Source organism: Petaurus breviceps, unplaced genomic scaffold (assembly GCF_028583685.1).
Source record: "Petaurus breviceps papuanus isolate PSGF00001 unplaced genomic scaffold, PetGlider_PUasm1.0 90865, whole genome shotgun sequence".
NCBI classification, from domain to species: Eukaryota; Metazoa; Chordata; class Mammalia; order Diprotodontia; family Petauridae; genus Petaurus; species Petaurus breviceps.
This window is the reverse complement of record NW_027187367.1, coordinates 5,188,722-5,204,034: the sequence shown is the minus strand read 5'-3', so window position 1 is coordinate 5,204,034 and position 15,313 is coordinate 5,188,722. Positions and strand designations below refer to the sequence as shown.

Below are 15,313 nucleotides of genomic sequence, written 5' to 3'. Positions count from 1 at the left end.
CTTGCCTATTGGTTATCTCCACCTTGATGTTCTGCTAGCACTTCAAACCAAATATATCCAAAACTGAACTTCTGATCTTCCTTTCAAAATCTACCTCTCCTCCTGATTTATCTATTTCTATTTATGGTTCTGAGCCTGAATAATCAATTTAGTCTAGGTCAATGGTTCTGATTCACATGGATTCTCTCTGTGTCTCTCTGTCTTCTCCCAGTCTCTCCTGATTTCCTTCTCTTCCTCTACCTCCTTTCTCTCCATCTCTCTTTTTCCCTCTCCTTTATCTCCATCCCTTTCCTATGCTCATTCTCTGTCTCTGTCTCTTTGCTTCTGTCTGCCTCTGTCTCTGTCTATCTCTCTGTCTCTCTCATTTCTCCCTATATTAGAAACTTATATAAAAATTATCAATAACCATTACCATAATTTTCTCTTGCACACCTTTGGCTCTGAGCCCCCAAGTCAGGATGAAATCCTAGCTATTTTAGACTATTCAAACCACTATCCTGTTTTAATTATGTGTATTCCCAGCAACTCGCTGATGATAACCTCCATTATACCCTCCACTCCTTATAACTAATACATAAACATAAATAACAAAAGTCAAAATTAATCATAGTTTTTTAAATGAACCAAAATCAGTTCATAGAAACGCCTTCAAGAAACAGAGAAAATTATACATAAAATGCCTGCCAGCAACAGGCTCTAGGGAGGAAGAAGTATTGGAGGGGAGTTAAATCTTGACAGTTTTTCCCCCAGTTCTGAAAGGAACAATTAGAAATGGTGTCCTCATTTCATTCCAGCTCATCAGTTCCTAAATGTCTGGGGAAGTTCTAGCCACATTAACACCTTGTCTTTATTCTCTATTCAAATTGCCTGTCATTGTACTGTATTGCACTCACTGTTACTGCCAACTACTTTCCCTCAGCCATCATCCATTTTTCTTTCTGCTTACTGTTATCTCGCTCAAAACTCAGTGTTATAATAAGGTAAATCCATTCCACCATCCAGAGCTAGCGACCCTTCCCCTCTAAACTAGTTATCCATTTGGATCACAACTCCCATAAGAATATGCAGCCACTCTCTAGAGCCTGATTTTACCACCTTACGGTTTTAGACTCCCCTCAGAACAGAAATTAATTCAGGTGTTTATAGAGTGGCAACCCATTTCGCATTTGACCTAAGATGCCTGAATTATTATTATTTGGTGGTAATAGCAGTAGTTGCTGCTGCTGTTCAGTCATTTCAGTTGTGTCTGACTCTGTGACCCCATTTGGGATTTTCTTGGCAAAGATACTGGAGTAATCTGCCATTTCTCTCTCCAGCTCATTTTGCAGATTAGGAAACTCAGGCAAACAGGATTAAGTGACTTGCCCAGGGTCACACAGTTAGTGTCTGAGACTGGATTTGAAATCATGAAGATGAATCTTCCTGATACCAAGCCCAGTCCTATAGTCACTATCTTCCCTAGCTACTAGCAGTCATAGTAGTAGTGGTAGTGGTGGTGGTGGTATAGTATAGTATACTATAGTATAGTAGTGGTAGAGGAGGGCAAAATCTAACTTCTGCTCTTCTGCATTATGGCTTGGGCCTTTGTCGCTCCTCTAGCATTAGGGCCACATATTGATCCTTCACCCAGGAACTCTTCATGAAAATCCCCTCTTCAGGTCAACAAGCTATCCTGCTGCCTCTCCTCAGCTGAGGAAGTTATTTCTTAGCATAATTGTGGAAGAACAAGCATCACAACCACCCCAGAGGCTTTAGATTTGCTCTCAGGTCTCTGGTCTGTAGTAGATCTTTCTTGGATCTCAACTCCATTCCTTTTACCAGGCAGCTAGATGACCCAGTGAATAGAATGCTGAGCCCAGACTCAGGAAGACTTGAGTTCAAAATCAGCCTCAGACACTTACTAGCTGGGTGACAATGGGAAAGTCACCCTAGGTAATGACTTACTCCGACATTAGCAATACAGCTGCCCTGCAGAATTTGCATCTCAGTTTTCTCATCTGTAAAAGACCAGGATAATAATACCACCTACCTAACAAGGTGACTGTAAGGACCAAATGAGATAAGATTTGTAAAAGTTCTTAGCACAATACCTGGCATATAGGAGGTGCTAGATAACTGTTTATTTCCTCCTCTTCCCTTAATAAGTCTCATTCAAAGGGTACAGCTTAGAATCTAATCAGATCATTCGAGAGGCTAACTTAATCCCTCCAAGGAGATGACAACATACAAAGGAGGCAAATCAAAGCCCTTCCTACCTCAATCAATGCCTGAGAATATTTTACCGATCTGGGAAGCAGGATCAGGGTCATACCCACTCAACTAAAGTTACACATCACTTTAACTTCATCAGATTATCCAAGCTGTTATGTTCATCCCTCTCTACCTCCTAGAGATCTCAGTGAGTCATGTCTGCAAATTCTCTCTCACCATTGATCCAGTCCTCTCTGCCTTAGTTGGTTTTCTTAAAACATATTCACAGCTGGTTATTTTTGCTGGTTCTGCCTTTAAATGAAGTTTAAGTTCACTCACTGTTGCCCTAGACCCCGGGTATGGGAAACCACATGTGGCCTTCTAGGTCCTTGGGTGCAGTCCTTTGACTAAGTCCAAGTTTTACAGAACAAATAATCAAAGAGTCACATTTGAGGACCCAGAGGCCACATGTGGCCTCGAGGCTGAGGTTCCCCACCCCTGCTAGACATTCAGGCCCTATTTCTTTCTGGAACCACTTGATCAGTGATCATAATGCTTATGTTTTTATTGTGTGTGAGCCTTAGTTTCTCACATTTATTCTAAATGCCTGTTCAAAACCTAAATCCTTTGTTAGCATTTCTATCAAGTTCCTGTTTCCCAGCTCCTAGATAAAACAGACACACTCTGGGATCAAATAACATTTCACTCTTTTCCCTGGCCCAGGCTGCCTGCCCCCATCTACTTTCTCGCTTCACAAAGTGATGGATTGCCCAAATCCCTTCCCTAAGTGACTTTTTTTTTTCAGACTCCAGGTTTGTAATAGAATGAAAAGTTAAAATTACCCACAGCAACTAATGATGAACAATTGTCCCCTAAACCAGAAAAAGAAGCTCAAAAGGGTATTGATGGCTTTGCAGAACTCAGACTCCACAAATTAAGAGAAATAGTCAAAAACAAACTTACATTGTCCTGTTCATGATTATAATGACTTGACAATAGCAAAGTAAATAGTCCCTCCAGACTGTTAGGAGGAAAGGAAATTTTTTCATGGAACATAAATAAGAGGAAAAAAAGAGGGAAGAAGGAAATGAAGATAGGACAGTATCCATAAACAGGATTCTGCCAGCTCTTTACTTGGTAAGAAATTAATGAAGATAACCTCTTATCTTCTGTCCATCAAGTTCAGGAGTTCCATGAAGCTACTAGAACTGTCAGATCACTGTACATAATGACTTACTCAGACATTAGCACTACAGTTGACTTGTAGGGTTTGGTGATCTTTGGAAACCCTGGTTCCCACACTCAATAGAAGTGCCTGGTGACACAATGGATGGAGCTGGCCTGGAATCGAAACCCTGAATTCCACTCAGGCCTCAGATACTTCCTAACTGTGTGATTCGCAACTGTATAATGAAGATAATAGCAACTACCTCCAAGGGTTCTTTTGAGGTTTAAATGAGATAATATTTGTAAAAAGAGTTTAGCACAGTTCCTGTCACATAGTAGGCACTGCCTTCCCCTACTCCCCCCCCAAAAAAAATATATATATATATAAGTGGGAACTTGTGTATTCCTTCTAGCAGGCAAACTACAATAATCACTCTATTTGTGTTTTTATTTCAGCAAGACTCTCAAGAACAATGAGTAAGTTCTTTATTCATTTGTCAGTTCTGGGATCCTTTGGTGTCTTAAAATGTCTAAAGCCTTTGCCTGTCTCCTCTACTCCTGATTTCAGGTGCTCTTCATGAGCTTGAAGTTTTTCTTGGCTCTCTGTAATCTATTATTACCCCCATATTTCTCTTAAGTTAGGCAGATCAGAGTCATAGTACTGTACATTGGTCTATCAGCTTGTTGTGAGGTAACTAATTCTATTAAGCAACACCTCTGTGTAAGAAGTACTTCACTATGCAAAAGAAATGATGTAGCCCTGGTCATCCCTGGGGGAGAGGAAAGGAGGGGGAGGAAGAGATTGTCATTTTTATGGGGAGGGAGATTAGTATAGAAAGTAGAACACCTGGGAAAGGGATGGGAAGTAGGGTGGTGGAAAGTGAAAAACCATAGTTATATGGAAGGACACAAACCCATATTACCATCATGTCAGTGATAAAAATGGGGGAGGGGGAGAGAGAGAGAGAGCAAGAGAGAGAATGAAAAGTATTGTATAGTGGAAAACTTCTTGCTAGATTTGAAATTAGAGAACCTAGGGGAGGACCCGAGTTCAGTTCCAGCCTCAGACACTTAACACTCACACAAAAACAAACTAGCCATGTAACCTTGGGGAAGTTGCTTAACCCCAATTGCCCTCCAAAAAGCAAAAATAAATAAATAAATAAATAAATTAGAGAACCTAGGTCCAAATCCCAACTCTCTGCCACTTACCTGTGTGATATTGGACAAGTCAGTCAACATTTCCTGAGGCTCAATTTCTTCATCTGCAAAATTTGAGGGCTGTACTAGGTCAGTGGTTTCCAAAGTTTTTTGTTCTATGAAGTTCCAAAAACTGTGTTGTGAGCTCCCTGAGTAATTTAATATGTTATTCATAATATTATTTTTTATTTTTCCACTAAGTGGTTACAATAATAACTTTTGTCCCCCAAAGCTCCAAATTAAATGTTATTGTATAAGGATAAAATTCTACCTATAATTATGAAAACCTTAATTGTAAAATTATAAAACTCTAGCTATAAAATAATTAATATTTCATATGGGACATTATGTAAGAATTAAAAGAAGTCATCTAGCAAGACCTTATATGTTTACCATTATCTGTAAGACTTCATATTGATTTTATTTTACAAACTTTGTTGACTATAAATAATATTTTTATGGAATAAGTTACAATTTGGAATATATTTAACATAATATAATAATCACATATATGTTTAACTATAATGTTAAGACATTTTTATTTGAACAATGATTTGTGAAATTCAGTACACCAGATCAAAATGGTCCTAAATCTGGTTTCACATCAAGTTTATTTCTGTATTTCATTTTGAAGCAAGAATAAAGTAAAAATGCTTGCTTATAAAAATATGTGGTAGAAAATGGTGGAAGAAATGGTAGAACAGAACTTATCAAGCTCTCTAAGGAATGGAAGTTAATTTTTTATATTAAGTCACCTAACCAATCAATGAAAATCAATAGCTAATGATAACATAAGATATTTACTTTTCTACTGGTTAATGACAAACTCTGTGTTAAATAATAAATGTACTTAAAGTTTTTATTTTTTACATCTTTATTTTCAACAATGTTCATATAAAGACTGATGTTTGTAAAGAAAGAATCTCTTCAAATATAAGATTCTTCTGTTCTATGACTGGCATACCAGCTACATTCTCACAGAAATTCTACTGACTGATTAGTTTTGCCAACTAGTTCATTTGAAAATCCCCCAGAGAGAAGAATAATAACATAGATAAATTTAAAGCAGAAAAAAAAAAAGGCTTTATATGGTAGGGAAAGGCAATATGAAGTTTTGTGATTTTTTTTTCCTGCAATAGTTTGTAATGGTCCACAATGGTTTCAAGATGGCATGTAATGCATATCCAGAAAAAATAGTTCATACAGCCTAACATTTGCACTGCAAGAATGCAATAGTTCGGGGTGGCTAGGTGGTACAGTGAATAGAGCACCAGCCTTGGAGTCAGGAGGACCTGAATTCAAATCCGGCCTCAGACACTTGACACACTTACTAACCATGTGACTTTGGGCAAGTCACTTAACCCCAATTGCCCTCCAAAAAGCAAAAAAAAAAAGAATGCAAGAGTTCGTAACATCTCAATCATGTGATTACACAGATAATGAGATATGATTCTAGGATAGCAGAGAGGAATGAGGGAGTTACTCTGTTGCAGGGTACAAAATAGTGTACAGATGCTCGTGCATCTGGCCATCTGTTGGGAATCAGTTTGTGCTTGAATTTCAAACTCTTGTGGTGGTCTGGAAACAATTTGATGAAAGGTTGAGAAAATGCAAAAACACATATAGGGCGGAGACATACTTGTAGTGAGACCCACATGTGGCAAGGGCTATTCTTGTCCTTGTCCTGCTCAAAGGGAGACAGAATAAACATCTCTAGTTTCTTCTCCCTCCACCCTTCTCCAAGAGACATGTCTGTTCCTGCCAGGAGGAGAAACAGGAAGTTGGGGCTAGAGGTTACTCATTTTCCTCAGAGAGAAGGAATATTGGGCTAGAATTATATCCCTCTATTCCCTTAAATATTATTAGGCTATGAGATATGTTCAGGTTCAGTCTAATATCTGATGATCTTGTCATTATTAGGGGGAAGCAGGACCCCCAAGTTCTATATTCAAAGCTTGACCCCTTTTTTACCAAATACCAGTTATACAATGAAGAAGACCTGTTTATCTAAATTATAGCAAAACAGAAATCTGCAAAGGTAAACATAGGAGAATATATATCTAATCCCATGGAATAAAGAAGCTCAGTCAGGTGCCTCAGTTCAACCAAGTCCTTGATCTCACATAAGAGGAAATGCCCTGCAGTCTCCAGTGTAGCAAGCTAGGAATAGGGACATGATGAAGACTACCAGCTCCTCCCACATCTTCCCAAAGTCTTTTCCTTTGGCAACCTGAATTCCATCTTCCATGCAGAATCTGGAAGCCAGAATCACGCAACTCAAGTCAAGGAAGACTTGAAGCTCGAAGAGTCCCAAGGAGGACAGGAAAAGACTAGAACTCTCCCACTGTCATCCACTCTGCTCCACCCTTCATTCATCTCCATTAATAAGGAAAGAGCCCTTCACCAATTGGGACAGGGATTACAAATGAGTTTAGAAGCTATGAATGAGAAACTGACGCAATCACTGCATGAACACTGAAGTCATTATGCACATAATCATGAAAGTTTCAAATTGCTGCAGAAACAAACCTATAATTCTCCACACATACACATGCTTATTGTCCCAAAGGAAAAATATGTTCATAACATAACTGAGTAATTATTTACAGCTTAAGGAAGTATTAAAGAATTTTTAGTGGGAATCCCTTGTACTATCATCATTAATTAGCTTCCAAAGAATTAAAGAACCACTAACACTTACACTGCAAATGGGAACCACTAGACTAGATGCCCAGTAAGCTACCTTCCAGCTCCATTTATGATCCTATGAAATGGATAAAGTAGGTAAGGAGGAAAAGGGTAAAGAAAGAAAAGGAAAATATGAGAGATCAGAATAAACTGTCTACAGAGCAGTTGTGTTGACCTCGTTGTTGTATGCCTGTGAAAGCTGAACAGCATACCAGTACCATGAGGGAAACTGAATTGCTTTCACTTGAATTGTCTTTAAAGATTCTGAAGATCACCTAGCAAAATAAGGTACAGGACACTGAGGTCCTTCCTGGACCTGAACTGCCTATCATTCAAAATCTGCTTCAGAGAGTGCAACTCCAATAGGTTGGCCACATTGTTTGAATGCCAAACATCCATTTGCCTAAAAGACTATTTTATGGAGAACTCATACAAGGCAAGTACTCACATGAAGGTCAGAAAAAGCAATAGGACACCAAGGTCTCTCTGAAGAACTTTGGAATTAATTGTGTGATATGGGAGACGCTGGCAAAGGACCTCCTGGCATGGCATGCCCGCATCAAGGAAGGCATTGTGCTCTTTGAGTGAAGCACAATTGCAGTAGCTCTAAAGAAATGTGAAGTGAGCAAATCTAAAGACATCTCCACTCCAAATGTTCATGTGCACTATTTGTGCCCAATTTGTGGTAGCGCCTTCCAAGTTCACGTTGGCCTGATTAGCCACAGTAGGACACACTCCACCTCGACTTCAACATAGTGATACATTTTGGTCCTCTTCAAAAATGAAGGACAACCATCGCCTTTTGAAATTCCCATGAGTTTTCTAGTCTAGCACTTCATCATAGCTTTTCTCAGTAATTGTTTTAAGACTGGCATTTTATTTTCAAATTTGAAAGATTGTTTTTGAAATAAAATTCATCATAGCATGACATCTGAAAATTTAACACAAATGTAAAGGCATGACTTAGAAATTTATTCTGAAACTTTTGAGGTATGTCAGTTTAATAGCATTCACCTAAAGATAAGCAAGCATTTATTTCATTGATTTAAAGCTTTTATTTTCCTGAAATGATTCTTTTTAGTCTGCATTATAGTGGGATAACCTTTGGTGGGAAAACAAACAAAAAACTCAAGTAAAAAAAAGCCTTGAGTATATTTAATTTTTATAACATGAAAAATCATAGGACTTCTGAAAAGATGGCAGAGTAAGAAGATGCCAAGGAACAGGTCTCTTCATAGTCCCTCTACAGTCAGAAATGCTTTTTTCTTTAAGTTCTAAAAATCACAAAAACACAATAAAATTCATTTGAAAGGCAATGAACAAATCTGAGAAAAGGCTCTGAAACAATCTTATTTTGCTTAATAAAACAAAAGGAAAATTTGACAACTTGACAAATTTGAAATTTTGACAACAAGACTGTCAATTTATACTAGAAACAATCTAAGAATTATGATAAGCTTGATTGGACAGACACAGAATTAAATGAAAATTCAAACTCAACTATGAATACAACTAAAATATCCTGGAATAAGACAATGAAAAAATGTTTTTAAAAAATGACTAAAGGAAACATGATTGGAAGTAGGGGAAAAAAACTAGCACAAATGCAAAGAACAGCAGACAAATTCAAATGGAAGAGCAAATTCATAAAGCATTTTTTAATCAAAGACAATTCAAGGAAAAATGTTTATCTCATTTAAAGAGTTGATCTAGAAGAATAAAGATTAGAACTGTTGGTGTCCCAGAACACACGAAAAGGAAAAGAAGCGGGGTGTTATATTTCAAGAATGTATTTATTTAAGAAACAAATATGAAGAAAAACAATACTATAAATAAAAAAGAATCCACAACATTCCAATATGAAAAATTTAAAATTCAACTTTCCAAAGCACAATACCAAATTTAAAAATTACAGACACACACAAAGGGAAAAAAATTATCAGACTTCCAGAAAGAAGAAAAAGTATATCCAGAAACACCCACTGTCATCTCACCAATTTATTTGGGAGAAGGGATGATGACAAAATTTAAGTTAGAATTGATTATATAGTTCCTAGTTGAACAAGAATAGGCCTAGAGCCTAGAATCTAAGCAAGCTCAAGCATTTTCTTTGAAGGTAAAAGATCATAATTAAAATATATATGGTATTCATGTTAAAGACTGCTGAAGACTCTGAGCTCACATGGACCAGGTGCCATCCTGGAAGCTTAACCCCACAAGTCAGGTTCTCTTTTTGATGCTGTTCCCACCACAGAGTAACTACAAGAAAATTTCTAAAAACAAAACAGAAATGGCTTATTTCTAGGAGGGTTCCCAAAAAACCCAGTGTCAGAATCCCTCTCACAAAAACATTTTATATTCAATAATATCATGGGATACCCTACAGAAAATGCCCAAGACAAAGGACTCAAAGGCACACTTGAACTAATATGGAAACCAAAAAAAAATCTTTAACAGATCATATGTGTTGTCTCTCCCATTAGAACATGAGTTTCTGGGGGCAGGGACCATATTTTTGTCTTTCTTTATATTCCCAGTCCTTTACCCCCCAATCACTGCTTTGTCACGGTGGAGGGGATTGTGTAGCTCAATGAAACAATGAGCAAGGTTACCCAAGATGGACAGGTCATAGTGGACCACAAAAGGTGATCCACTGCAGAAGGATATGACAAACCACTCCAGTATCTTTACCAAGAAAATCCCATGGACAGTACTAAAAGGATGAAAGGCAGAGAAGCATTGCCAACAGCAAAAGCCAGGAGAGGTGATTGAATTACATCTGAGCTAAGTGCCATTCAATATGCCAGCAAATTTGGAAAACAACATTGGCCATTGAATTGGAAAAGATCAGTTTATGTCCCAGGTTCTAAGGAAAGGCAAAGCTGAGGAACGTTCAAATTACTGAAAAAATGCATTCATTTCACATGCTAGCAAAGTTATACTTAAGATTCTGCAAACTAGGCTTCAGCAATATGTGAATCAAGAATTCCCAGAAAAGCAGGCTGGTTTTCAAAGAGGCAGAGGAACCATAGAGATCAAATTGCCAATATTCACAGGATTATGGAGAAAGCAAGGGAGTTTCAGAAAAACATCTGCACTAAAGCCTTTTACTGTGTAGATCACAACAAAATGTAGCAAGTCCTCAGAGAGATGGGAGTGCCAAATCTAACTTGTCACGTGAGGAGCCTGTATGTGAGCCAAGAAGCAACAGTTAGAAGAACAGTTGATTGGTTTAAGATTATGAAAGGAGTGTGACAAGGCTGTATATTGTCATCTTATTTATTTAACTTATAAGCAGAGTATATTATGCAAAATACCAGACTGGATGAATCAAAAGCTGGAATTAAGGTTGCTGGGGAAAACATCAACAATGTCAGATATGCAGACAATATCACTCTAATAGCAGAAAGTGAAGAGGAATTAAGAAGCATCTTGATGAAGGTGAAAAAGGAGAGCATAAAAGCTGGCTCAAAGCTTAGCATTAAAAAAAAACTAAGATCATGGCAACTGGTCCCATCATTTCCTGGCAAATAAAGGGAGAAGACAGGGAAGTAGTGTCAGATTTTATATTCTTGGGCTCAAAGATCACTGCAGACGGTAAGCGCAGCCATGAAATTAAAAGATGTTTGCTGCTTGGAAGGAAAGCGATAGCAAATCTGCATAGCACACTAAAAAATAGAGACATCACCTTGCTAGAAAAGGGCCATATAGTCAAAGCTATGGTTTTTCCAGTAGCAATGTTTGGCTGTCAGAGTTGGACTATAAGGAAACCTGAGTTCTGCAGAGCTGATGCTTTCAAATTGCAGTGCTGGAGAAGACTTTTGAGAGTCCCTTGGACAGCAAGGAGGTCAAATCAGTCAATACTTGAAGAAATTAATTCAGGCTATTCACTGGAGGGACAAATACTGAAGCTGAGGCTTAAATGCTTTGGTCATATAATGAGAAGATGGGACTCATCGGAAAAGAATCTGATGTTGGGAAAGGTTGAAGACAAAAGGAAAAGGGGACAGCATGAATTTGAACAGACTTTGAGAGATTGTGGAGGATAGAAGGGCCTGGTATATTATGATCCATTGGGGTCATAAAGAGTTGGACACAACTGAACAAATGAACAACAAGGTAGTAGAATTTTATACCCATCACATTGTCAAAAATAATTGAATTCTATTTTTTAAAACAGTAGAGCTTTAGGGAAACATATACCTTCATAAATTGTGGGTGCAATTGTAAAGTTTCAGTCAGGTGGTTAAGTGGATAGAGTATAGGTCTTGGAGTCAGGAAGACGTGAGTTGGAATCCAGATTCAGATACATACTAGCTGTGTTACCCTAGGCAAATCACTTAAGCCTGTTTGCTTCCATTTCCTCATCTATAAAATGACCTAGAGAAGAAAATGGCAAACCACTCTAGTATCTTCACAAAAAAAAAAAAAAGAAAGAAAGAAAACTAAGTGGGCTCATGAAGAGTTGGACTTGACTGAAAAAAAAAAACTAAGTAACAAGTTGTTAAGAGCAAGCTGACAGCCGAGTAAAAACTGATTTCATCGTTTGGATCAGTGATCCCCTTGCTGAGAACATATCCTAAAGATACAACTCTATAAAAAAATCTCCCACAAAAGTATTCCAATGCTACACTTTAATAATAAGATGACTTGAGTATATCCAAGACCATGCCTATGGAACACAAACTATGACAGGGTTATACCAACTGGAAAGATTGTGCCAAGGGAAGCAGGGAGGGGCTCATCTCCAACAGACTGGCCTTTAGGTGATGCATTCTTTGGAATTGGTAACCCACAAAACAAAACAAAGAATAAAATGTCTTTCAATAACATATGTCCCATGCCTACTTCTGCAGTGACATTAAAGAGACAGAAAAGGGGGCAGAGGATGCTAAGAATAATTTATTTAAGAATTACAAGAGTTTTTTTAGACCTCCTACAAACATTAGCTATGGGTACGTGAGATGTGAGAATTTTGTTCAGTGATAAACCATGTCATTGGAGGATATTGACATGTTCTTGCTTTAAATGTAGCCAAAAGACATAAAGAAGTTGTTGCTAAATGATTCACAAATAAAGGAGTTGTCAGTGTTGATGATCTTGCCTTAAAATTCTCATGATGAGTTTAAGAAGAAAGTTTAGCTGGAGAATAAGGGAGTTTCTGTGATAATACTTGTTACAGAGAATGAAGAAGTTGAGAATTTAACAAAGAACTTTACAAGACTCTCCAAATCAATATATACTTTGCTAAATGGTGAATTGAATGTGGAAGTGGTCATAAAGGAGAAGGAGAAAGAGAGAGACAGGGACAGAGATAGAAACAGAGAGACAGGGGCAAAGAAAAAGATGAAAATGGATATGATAAATATAAACAGACGTAGATATAGGCATGAATATGGATGAAGAAATGGTTATAATATAGATATTAGTATAAATATAAATATAGGTGATGTATAAATATTAATATTTATATGATGATATAGATTAACATACCAAGATATACATATAATACAGATATGGATATATCATTTAGATGTCGATGTAAGTATTAACACTGCTAGATTATATCAAGATATAAATTGAGATATAGATAACAGATATGTATACATGTATATGCATGTATATATGTGTATTTATGTATTCATGTGTACATATACACACATGCATATCTATGTATATGTGTATTTTGCCAGAAGATATGGTTCAGGATAAAAATGCTTTGTATGTTACTAATAAACCTCATGCCTGTAAAGGTATGCTAGAGGCAGACTGGGAAAAATTTTAAGTGCCAAGCAAAGGAGTTTATACTTAAATCTAAAGAAATAAAAGGGGCCAGTGGGCATTCTTGACCAGAAGAGTCAGACTTATACTTCAAGATGATTATTTTGTATGCTTTGTGGAGGATGAATTAGAGTAGGAGGAAAATAGCAACTGGGAATACAATTAGGAGGCTATTGCAATGTTCTAAGAGAGAGACAATTAATGTTCAAATGAGAGTGGTGATGGTGACTAGAGAGAAAGGGATGTCTATAAGACATGTCATGGAGGCAGGATTGATGAGATGTGGCAACTGACTGGAGATGATGAGGAAAGGAGAGGGAAGGGACACAGATGAGGTTCTGAGGTTATGGACCTGAGTGACTGGAAAGATGGTGTTGTCCTTGACAGGAATAGAAAAGTTGGGAAGAGGAGTGGGTTTAGAAGGAAGGAGAATTAATTTCCATTTTGGATTTATTGAGTTTTAAATTTCCTATGATCAGTCCTATGACTCAGATCTGTGTATTTATCTCACCTAATACAATGTAAGATCCTTGAGGGTAGCATCTGTGGCTTGTTTCACCTTCTAGTCCCTAACACAGTATCCCACTGGCCCTTAATAAAGGCTCATTGCATAATACTTTATTTCATTTTAGGTGACATAAAGGAGTATAAAAGACCAGGATTACCATGTAAGTTTTCTGGCTTTTCCCTGGTTCCATTATGCATCCTCTGCTGGGTTAGGGGGGTTCCCTGCTCTTCTCATTCCCTTTTCCCCAGTCTGTGATAGTCTGAGGTGCTTCCCAATCTTCTCTCCTTCCACATTCCCAAGAATCCCTCCTAACATAATTAAGTTTGGCAAAGCAGAGATTTTCATAAATTAAAAAGCCAGGCTGGGGAAGCAAAACCACAGCAAAGGCTGCTTGATTCCCCAAGTTTCAGCTATAGCTAACATGGAGGGCTGGATGTTTTGAGGGTTCCATTTCTGATGATTCCTCCCACCCACAATCCCCAATCTATATCACTAAGAATCATTATTTCCCCACTGATTCATTATTTTGTTTGTATTTTAGTGGGAACTGCAGAATCCAAAAGTAAGCTCTTCTTTGGCTTCTTAACTATTCTATGTCTTGGTCTCCTTTCATTTCTGAGAGTTCAGGTGAGTCCCCTGGGAGATTTCCTTATCCCTGGCTGCTCCCATTTCCAGCCATGCCAAACTGAAAGCTCCTATTTTTCCCTAACTACCTAATTTCCCTAACTAAGATCATTCAGTATATAACTAACTCAAAGGGTCCCTAAATTTTTGTGAGGAAACTTCACCATTTTGCCATTTTCATTTCCCCAAAGATTTCTGAAAGCTGCATGTGTGTAAACATGTCTGCTCGGCTTCCCTCCTGGCTTACAGCCAGCTCCTCCACCCCTAACACCGATCCGACTATTTCAAATGTGCTCCAAGAGGACCTCTGGCAAATCCCCTCTATAGTACACATAACGCTTTTGAGCTTAGAGACGCTGAAAGACCTCTTAAGTCAATATGAAGAATCATAATCTTAGCAGTTTTGTCCCCCTAATGGTCCAAATGATATGTAAATATTAAAAGATTTTCCCAAACTAAATAAAACTCTAGCTTACTGGTCTTGAAGAGGCCCCAAAGGGGACCAGGGAAGACAGGAACTCTCTGGCCTCTCAGCCATTCTGCCCCGCCTTCTGCAAGGCATGGTGTTCATCTCCGCCAATCAGGAGGGTTTGGGACAAGGATTACATAAAGGAAAAGAGAAAGGAATAGGCAAATCCAGAGGGAAGGGATGGGAGAAAAAAATGTGGGGGTGCAGGGAAAGGAAAAAAAGCCATATAAATGGAATAGAATCTTACCAGTCTTCTGAAAGATTTCAGTGCCCTATACAGGAAAGAATAAAGGAGGGGCCCTTTCTCCAGCCCTGGACGTCCTTCCTCCTTCCAGTTACCAGATTAAAAGAGACTTGGAATAATCACCCTCAGGAAGCTTCTGTACTTACTAGTTTGGATGTAGCTGCTCTGTGTGTGTGTGTGTGTGTGTGTGTGTGTGTGTGTGTGTGTGTGTGTGTGTGTGTGGTAGAGGGGTGGTGGAAAAAAAGAATTCAAATTCCATATAGGTCTGTTTCTTTTATTTGCACTAGAAGGATTGTCCTTGGGAAGTGTGCTCTGTTTATGCCAAACCCTAATGAGTTTGAGCTTTTTCTTGTTTGTATTTTCCAGTGCATTTCACAGTACCCATCCATAAATTCTATATATTACTCAGCTCTTACCCCCTGTAGTCTCTACAATATTAGAA

The 15,313-nt window shown here is 38.0% G+C and overlaps 1 protein-coding gene across 30 annotated transcripts in view; it reads right to left on the bottom strand.

Annotated features, from left to right (window-relative positions):
• The window catches only part of BTNL2 (butyrophilin like 2), a 99,943-nt gene extending 84,908 nt beyond the window's left edge, over nt 1-15,035 (bottom strand). For 18 of the 30 annotated variants that reach the window (XM_069073346.1, XM_069073354.1, XM_069073350.1 and 15 more), the window contains exon 1: nt 14,635-14,789. The gene's annotated coding sequence lies outside the window, so the exon portion shown is untranslated. The other 12 variants (XM_069073347.1, XM_069073352.1, XM_069073364.1 and 9 more) reach the window with 5 other exon arrangements.
• Between the last annotated feature and the right edge of the window lie 278 nt (nt 15,036-15,313).